Raw genomic sequence first — 9,297 nt, forward strand, 5'->3', positions numbered from 1 at the left:
AAGCATTAAAATTAAAATTTTAACATAATCATTGATTTAAGTTGGCAGTGAAATTGTTTGCCTAAACTTATTACTATCCAGTGCATTTTTTGTGCATTTCATTAGTATTAAAAAAGTTTAAAAATATAAATTAAAATAAAAAGTATAAAAAGAAAAAAATTAAATTATGAAATATGTATAAATAAAAAATTAAGAATAATATACAAATTTAAATTAAAATAAAAAATAAAAAAAATATATAGCATTCTTAAAGAAATAATAAATAAGACTATCTACCAAAAAAAAGGACTAAGTCGGTGTCAAGATGTTGTATTCTGATTGGAGGGGACGGATATGCTTACTACCAAAAAAGTTTACCGCTCTTACAACTAACTTAATTACCATTGATTTCCGTTAATCTAATGGTTATAATTTATTGAGAATTAAAATTAATTAATAAGTGCGACCCAATAAATATTATTAATTTCCAATAAATTATAATCGTTAAATTGATGAAAATCAATGGTGATTAAGTTGGTTGTAAAAGTGGTAAAAAAAAAATTGTGGTAAGTGGATCCATTCCCCTAATTCAATATGTATAAAAGTAAATTTTAATGTAAAAAATAAATTGATTTGGGAATTGAGAGATTGAGATTTAAGAAGAAAAAATTAGGTCAAATTTTGTTAGAGTAAATTTTCTCACGTGTTATTTAACATAATTATATCATATGAAAGAATCATAATCATATAAAGATAAATTTATAGTAACAAGAAAAAAGAGAAAAAAAATATTGTGATGGACAATTACAAAATCATCAGCATTATCTAACTTTTGTATGGTTAGGATTCCCTATATAACATGAACACGTTAAATAAAACATGAGAGAATTTATTTTTAATTTTTGTAATAATATTTATTTTAAAAGTATAAGTTACTGAGAATTAAAAAAGGAAAAAGGAATTTCAATGTAAAAAGAAAATTTTAAAATAATAAAAATTTAAATTTAAAAAATAATAATACTTAACAGTAAAATTAGGTTCTTAATTAGCAAAAAAAATACAATAAAAGGTTATCTCACTCTCAATAGAGTGTTAATTTTATTTTATTATATAGAAATTGATTATATATTAACAAAAATCTAAGCAATAGTGAGGGTAATTTTTATTTTCACCTACTAATGCCTATTTTCCTTGTTTTATATGTTTTTTTTCCTAAGGCTCGGTGATAATACTGTTAACAATTTTTTGAATGAAAAACTGAACGATGAGTTGACCCGGAAAGAAGAGTGAGTCAACTCGGCAGCACAATGGCCCTGCACCTAGTGAAAGTGAGCTTGTTGCATTTTCTTTTGCTCACGTCTTTAAAAACGGTAAATCATAAGAAAATTATTGGCGGGAATAATTCTCCGCTCAATCAGATTTTCCCGCTAAATTTTTAATCAAATGATTTTATTTTAGTCACCGCAACCATTTGTATGTTTGTGTCGCTTGTTCATGCCTTAAACTGTGATTTTATTCCATCGTTACTTATTATAGGCTAGAAAATATGTGTAAAGTATCATGTAGCAATAGATAAATCATTGTTATTTTGTAAATATATAAATGATGAGCCCTAATATGCCTACTAAGTAAAATTTCATATATGTGATATTGGTAGTTGTTAAAACAATTGAAAATGTGATGATTATATCCCACATATATCCTTGAGAATTATATATGACCGTGCAAATGTCTTTGGTTACTTGAGTTTGTTTGAATATTTGATATAAGATTCAGCACTATTGGTGTAATGTATTTTGTAAAAAAATAAATAAATCAATAAATAAATCTTGCTGAAAAAATTTAGTTTAAATAAATTTGAAGATTTTTGTTTAAATATATGCTAGGGTATAATTACTATTGAGTATAGAACTATTAAAACAGAGGTAAAATTACAATTTATGTATAAATGTAATTTTCGTATGAAAGTTAATATCTATGTAATTTTGTGAAGAAAAGATTTTGCAACTATATTATCAGAGGCCAAGGTCATTCACACAAAACTTTCACAAATTCAGTTGCATTCGTAAAACATTAAGCAAGTGGGTTATGAGTGCGAACGAACTTGGACAATTATATGTGATAAGTATGGCACGTATTGAAGTGATAGTAACAATCTGAACACTCATTTATTTCTGGACGTGGTTCTTGATCCTTTTTATGAATCTGTGTAGCGATTTGCTTTATAAGGTGAATGGTAAACATAGTGATGCTCCTACTACTTTTTGTTTTGATATGGATAAGTCGAAGAAAAAAAAATATTTATCTTTTTAAATGACACAACCTGTATCATTTCACTAAACCTGTCAAAACGGGCCAAAGTCCAAGGGCCAGCCCTTCACTCTCATTTTCCAGCCCCATTTTTTTTCAACTCACATTTAGTAGGGTTATTTTTTACCCTAACCCCAATAACTCTTATCTCTTTTGGGTTAACCCACTAACCCTATGGGCCAGCCCGATGTTTTTTTCTCTAAACTCTAAATATCTAATTTCTTTTTCTAGTCGCGATTTTCTTCTTCGTTTAATCGTTATTGATGGGTTTGAACTCAATTTAGGTTTGTCTTCATTCTTAATTTCGTTTTCAAATAATCTTTTTGGCTATGTCTGAAGATCGAGATCTGGGGTTTTTTTTTTGTTCACTTGCGATTTGATTTTTTTGATTCTGTTGCAAATTGATTTCATCGTAATCTGTAGGGGTGTTCGCGGTCTGGACTGGATAGGTTTTGAAAGCAAAAATCATTTGATCCAATCTCTTCGGTTTGATCATGTCATCATCCATTCGGTTTGGATTTTTTTTCAAATCCGATCTGATCCAATCCAATTTTTTTCGGTTTGGATTGGATCGGTTTTCGGTTTTTTAAAAATTTTACAAATTGTTTTATGGTTATTGTGCAAATAACACTTTTTTGTATAATAGGCTTTGTAAAAAAAAAATTAAACAGAAAAGTAAATGATAATATAGCTTTTTTTTTTTTTTGCAATGAGATATGAAGCTCTACACAAATAAATTTTTGTTGATGAGATGTAACTAGGTTTTTTCTTGGATTTAGTTGATGGGTTAATAGGTCTTGGGTTTAAAAAATTTTGGGATATGATGGGAGGAAAGACCAAAGTAGGTAGAGGGGAATTAATATATTGGATCGGTTTGGATTGGATCGGTTTTCATCAACCCATCCGAAAACCGATCCAATCCAATTAAAATTTGCGGTTTTTATTCGGTTCTCGGTTTTTCAGTTTTCAGTTTATTCGGTTATCGATTTTTCGGTTAAGTTACCGCAGTTTGAATCGGTTGATGAACAACTCTAATAATCTGATAGTATGTGTTCTCTCTAAGATGTGCGTTCTCTCTCTCTCAGTCTCTGTTGTAAATAATAATTATTTAGTCATTTATTTGTTGTATTGGGCCAAGCCCATTAGGTTAAAATTAGGTCAAATATTCTCTATAAATAGAGAACCCTTTGTACAGATTATTTACAATTCTATAATATATTAGAATACCCTTTTTCAAGTTGGTATCAGAGCTCTCGATCTGAGGGCTTTGCTTCCGCACATATTATCTTCTTTTTTAACAAAACCCTAATTTCTTTGCCTCTTGCCGCCATCAGCCGCCACCGGAAAATTTTTCCGGGGACCTTTTGGACCAAGGGGACCATTGTTGACCTTAATTTTTCTCCGATCTATCATTCTACGCACTGTTCCTCCACCACAAACGACCGAAACACCTCCGACCGCCTCCAATCAGATCTGTCTTCACCGTTTGGACCACTTTCCGGCGACTTTTCAACCGCGACCACCCACAGACAGGTGCGCACTCACCGGACGACCACACCATAAAAATCTCAGCCGGCGAAGCCCATCCACGCGCTCTCACGCGCCGCCCCTTTCCCGGCGAGTGAATCCCACGCGCAGCTCCTTTCTCGGGTGCGTGGAGGCGCATGCGGCCGTGTTTTTGGACCGGACCACCACCATTCTTCTCGTCTTCTTGTCTTCTGTCTGGATCTGTAATTATTTTTCTGATCAGAGGTCATTTGATATTCTGTTTGGTTGATTTTATCGCTGGTTGTTAACTTTTTTTGTTAAAGAATGGCCGAGCATGATAGTTCTTCGATCTTATCTGGTAAGAGCACATGTTCTATATCTCTTCTTGCTTCTTGCATTGATTTTAAAACCTCATGGATTTTGGATTCTGGTGCAACTGATCATATAGCTTGTCGTACTGAGTTGTTTTGTTCTTATCATCCTACTGTTGTTGGTAGTCATACTATATCTGTAGCTGATGGATCCCATAAATCAGTTATTGGTTCTGGTAACATTCAAATTCAACCTTCCTTGTTTCTTAAAAATGTTCTTTATGTTCCTCAGCTTTCTACTAATCTTATCTCCACTCAAAAACTTACAACTGATTTGAATTGTTCTATCACATTTTTTCCTTCTCATTGTCTTATTCAGGATCTTACCACGAAGAAGACAATTGGAGTTGCTAATGAACAGGATGAGTTGTATCATCTCCTTCCAGACCATGCTAGCAAAAATCAGTTATTAATGACACGTCATCCTTCTACTGCAGAGTCTATGATTTGGCTCCATCACAAGCGTCTCGGGCATCCACCATTTAGTCTTTTGAAGTCTATGTTCCCCTCTGTTTCTCAATAAGTCAATTGAGACCTTTCATTGTGATGTTTGTGAATTTGCAAAACACCATCGAGTGTCATTTCCTTCTAGCACTATTAAAAGCAGGGAACCTTTTTCTCTTATCCATTCTGATGTTTGGGGCCCTTCTAAAGTGCACAGTGTTTCAGGTGCAAGGTGGTTTGTTTCTTTTATTGACGATTGTACTCGGATAACATGGATATACTTGATGAAAGACAAGTTTGAAGTACCAGAGATATTTATTCGGTTTCATCACATGGTTGAAACTCAGTTTGGTAAGGGTATTAAAAGACTCAGATCTGATAATGGTACTGAGTACGTCAATCAACGCCTGTCACAATTCATTTCAGACAGAGGTATGATTAATGAGCTCACATGTGTTGATACCCCTCAACAAAACAGGGTTGTTGAAAGGAAAAATCGTCACCTTCTTGAAGTTGCTAGAGCACTACTTTTTCAGACATCTGTTCCTAGTTCTTATTGGGGAGAAGCAGTATTAGTTGCAACTTTTTTGATCAACCGTTTACCTTCACGGGTCCTTAACAATATCAGTCATATTCATTCCATGACTTTCTTCTTTCCTTCTGTCCCCATATTGCAGAGCCTTCCACCAAGAGTGTTTGGATGTGTTGCCTTTGTCCATGTTCATAAACAACATCGGAGTAAGTTGGATCCTAGGGCTCTTAAGTGTGTCTTCCTTGGTTATAACCCTTATAAAAAAGGGTACAAGTGTTATCATCCACCAAGTCGGAAATTTTTTGTTTCTATGGATGTCACCTTTCAAGAATCTGAATCTTATTTCCCGGGTCCTCATCGTCAGGGGGAGAATAGTTCTTCAGAAGACTCGTCCCCTTCCTTCTTTGAGTCTGGATCAATCTTCTCTCTTCCTAGTGTGTCTGCTCCTGGTGTGTCAGAACCTTCAAATACACCTGAGATATAACCCATACTGTCTCACCAGCAACCTCAATCGTCTGAACCACTGGTAAGTCCTGAATCTCCTATTTCTTCTGAGTCTCCTAAATCTCCTGTTTCTGATTCTAATATTATTTCCTCTCATGATTTGTCTATTTCTTCTGATATCTCTAATGACTTACCCATTGCTTCTACTTCTGATGACTTACATATTGCTCTTAGAAAAGGAAAAAGATCTTGTCACAAGAAAACTTGTTCTTCCTGTCCCTCTTGTACTCAATACCCTATCTCCCACTTTGTTTCCTCTGCTAATCTTTCTGTGCAGCACAAAAGCTTTGTTTCAGCACTAGATTCTATTGCAATACCAAAATCAGTACATGAAGCCTTGAAAGATAGGAATTGGGCTCAAGCCATGCAAGAGGAGATGAATGCTTTGGAGAAAAATAAAACATGGGAGGTTATTGATAGACCCAACGGAAAGAAAGCAGTAGGGTGCAGATGGGTTTATGCCCTGAAATATAATTCTGATGGCACTCTTGAGAGATATAAGGCTCGATTAGTGGCCAAAGGTTACACTCAAACCTATGGCATTGATTATGAAGAAACCTTTGCTCCAGTTGCAAAGATGAATACAGTGAGAATCTTGTTATCCCTTGCTGCCCATTACAATTGGGATATAAATCAATTTGATGTGAAAAATGTTTTCCTCAACGGTGAGTTAGAAGAAGAAGTTTACATGGAAATCCCGCATGGTTTTGATTCTGTGAAGGGGAAAAAAAGTTTGTAGATTAAAAAAGGCCTTGTATGGATTGAAGCAGTCACCTCGTGCTTGGTTTGGAAGATTTACTAAGGTTATGATAACTTTAGGATACAGACAGAGCCAAGGAGATCACACTCTTTTCTTCAAGCACTCCCAAAATGGGAAGCTTACTGTGCTATGAAGAAGAGAGTCCTCCAGTTGATAAAGGACAATATCAACGGCTAGTTGGGAAATTGATATATCTGACCCATACTAGACCAGACCTAACTTATGCTGTTAGTGTTGTCAGTCAGTTTATGCACGATCCAAAAGAAAAACACATGCAGGCAGTAGAGAGAATTCTTCAGTATCTTAAAGGTACTCCTGGTAAAGGATTGTTATTCCGACGTGATGGCAATCTATCTTTAGAAGTCTACACAGATGCTGATTATGCTGGATCCGTGACTGACCGTCGTTCTACCACTGGTTATTGCATATTTCTTTGCGGTAACTTGGTGACATGGAGAAGTAAGAAACAAGATGTGGTTGCCAGATCAAGTGCAGAAGCTGAATTTCGAGCTATGGCTCAAGGCATTTGTGAGTTACTGTGGCTGAAAATTGTACTTGATGATCTCAAAATAAAATGTGAGGGACCTATGAAGCTGCTATGTGATAATAAGTCCGCTATTTGTATAGCTCATAATCCAGTCCAACATGATCGGACTAAACATATTGAGGTTGACCGTCATTTCATCAAAGAGAAACTTGATAGCGGGTTGATTACCACTCCATACATTCCCACTGGGCGTCAATTAGCTGATCTATTAACAAAGGGGCTTCCTTCAGACAGATTTCAAGAACTTACTAGCAAGTTGGGAATGATAAATATCTATTCCTCAGCTTGAGGGGGAGTGTTGTAAATAATAATTATTTAGTTATTATTTAGTCATTTATTTGTTGTATTGGGCCAAGCCCATTAGGTTAAAATTAGGTCAAATATTCTCTATAAATAGAGAACCCTTTGTACAGATTATTTACAATTCTATAATATATTAGAATACCCTTTTTCAAGTGTCTCTTTTGTGAATAATTACTATGTAGCATTGTATTGTTAATGCGAATGTGATTGCATTTATTGTGTGGATGCAGAAAAGTGGTTCGGCATAGGGAAAGGGATAAAATGTCTTTGGGTATTTGCCTTTGATTCCCATTGACGACATAGCTAAGGCATTTAGACAGGGAGAAGCCGCGGGACAGGAATTTTGTTCTGATTGAGTATTAGCTATTTCATTAGAGATATAAGCATCCTTTTTATATATTATAAATAGGGATAAGATATTGTGACACCCAAGTTATGTTACATCCATGTGACACCCAGTCAATCTTACCGTTAGATCGCTTATGTTGATCCAACGGTTATATTTATTTTCATCTTTGTATGGTCATGATTTCCCAAATTTAATATTTTATATTTATTTCTACCTTTGTATGGTTATGATTTCCCATATTTAATGCTTTCACTTTAAATTTGGGAAATCATGACCATACAAAGATGGAAATAAATATAATTGTTGGATCAACATAAGCGATCTAACGGTGAGATTGACTGAGTGTCACATGAGTGTAACATAACTTGGGTGTCACAATATCCTATCCCTTATAAATATTAGCTATTGTCCAAGGCACGAGTGTCCATAGATTGGTGTCATTGAAATATTTTATATATTCTAAGCGAGAGACAAATTACACCAAAATATTGTTATTAGTGATATAAGTATCCTTTTTAGATACATATTTTTTTTCTGGTTATACTTTTATTGCCACGAAAAGAAGTTGAACAAAAACAATAGGTAATAAATACAAGTTCTGTTATCATGTCTCCCCTTGGTTTTGTGTGCTTTTGTTTTTCGATGGATATTAATGAAATGTAGCAGTTGATTATCTGAGCCTCCACTCCTAAATCCTGATTTACCCTTTCCGTGATAGGTTGGGTTGATCAAAGTTAATAGTTAAAGGAAAGAAAACATTTTTGTACAGATTAGTCACAGTTATTAAATGGGGTCTTGATATTATTATAATATAGCCAGCTAGCATATTTGATGATGATGATGATGATTGATGTTGATGTTGATGTTGATGGAGGATATTTCTTCAACCCTCTGCTTCTAGGTCTCTGCTTATGTTATCGCTACTCGATCGGGATGTTTTTTTTATTTTTAACTTATTACTTCATAGGTGTCACTATGTCCCTGTCATTCCATTCTAATTCTAATTTGACTCTGGCCAACAAATGAGTGTTGTTTATTTTTTATTTTCTCTGAAAGATGCGTGCATTGTTCCTACAAACAAAGAGTTGAAGCAAACAAGTAATTAATGATATGTTTGCTCAATTTTTGGTACTTACTTCAATTTCACTAGTGTGGACAATATCACAATTGGTGCAGAATTGGATATCAAATAGTCTTGATTTATTCGGTGTATTTTTATTTTTATTTTTATTTTGCTTGAAATTCAATCAGGTACCCCTTTCAATTACTACAAATCGTGTGCTATCTGAATTTTCTGCACTAGTAATTTTTTTTGGTTTTGCTGCATCCGCTGGTACATTCAGTTGGACTACATGTTTTTATATTCAACTGTGATGAATGGTTCAGATGACTTCACCTCACCTCCTATCTCTTTTATATATTTGTTTTTGATATAAGAAGGAAATTATCTTGATGCTTTAGATGTACTCTATCATTGGGATATGATAACTGGTATACGATATTTGTCTTAATTGATTTTCATGCTACAAATTTGAGTTTTCCATACAACTAGCATTGTTCATCTTTATTTTTAGAATTATTATTAAAGTATTTTTTCTGCATTTTTGTGACCACCACTAATCTGGGGATCTTAATCCTTAACTTCAGATGACTCTGCATGGGCTTCATGCTTATGAAGTATGACAGTATCATGAATAAAATTGATTTTTG

Source organism: Gastrolobium bilobum, unplaced genomic scaffold, assembly GCF_033153095.1.
Source record: "Gastrolobium bilobum isolate Gb01-03AN ecotype WA unplaced genomic scaffold, APGP_CSIRO_Gbil_v1 utg2246, whole genome shotgun sequence".
Taxonomy (NCBI): Eukaryota; Viridiplantae; Streptophyta; class Magnoliopsida; order Fabales; family Fabaceae; genus Gastrolobium; species Gastrolobium bilobum.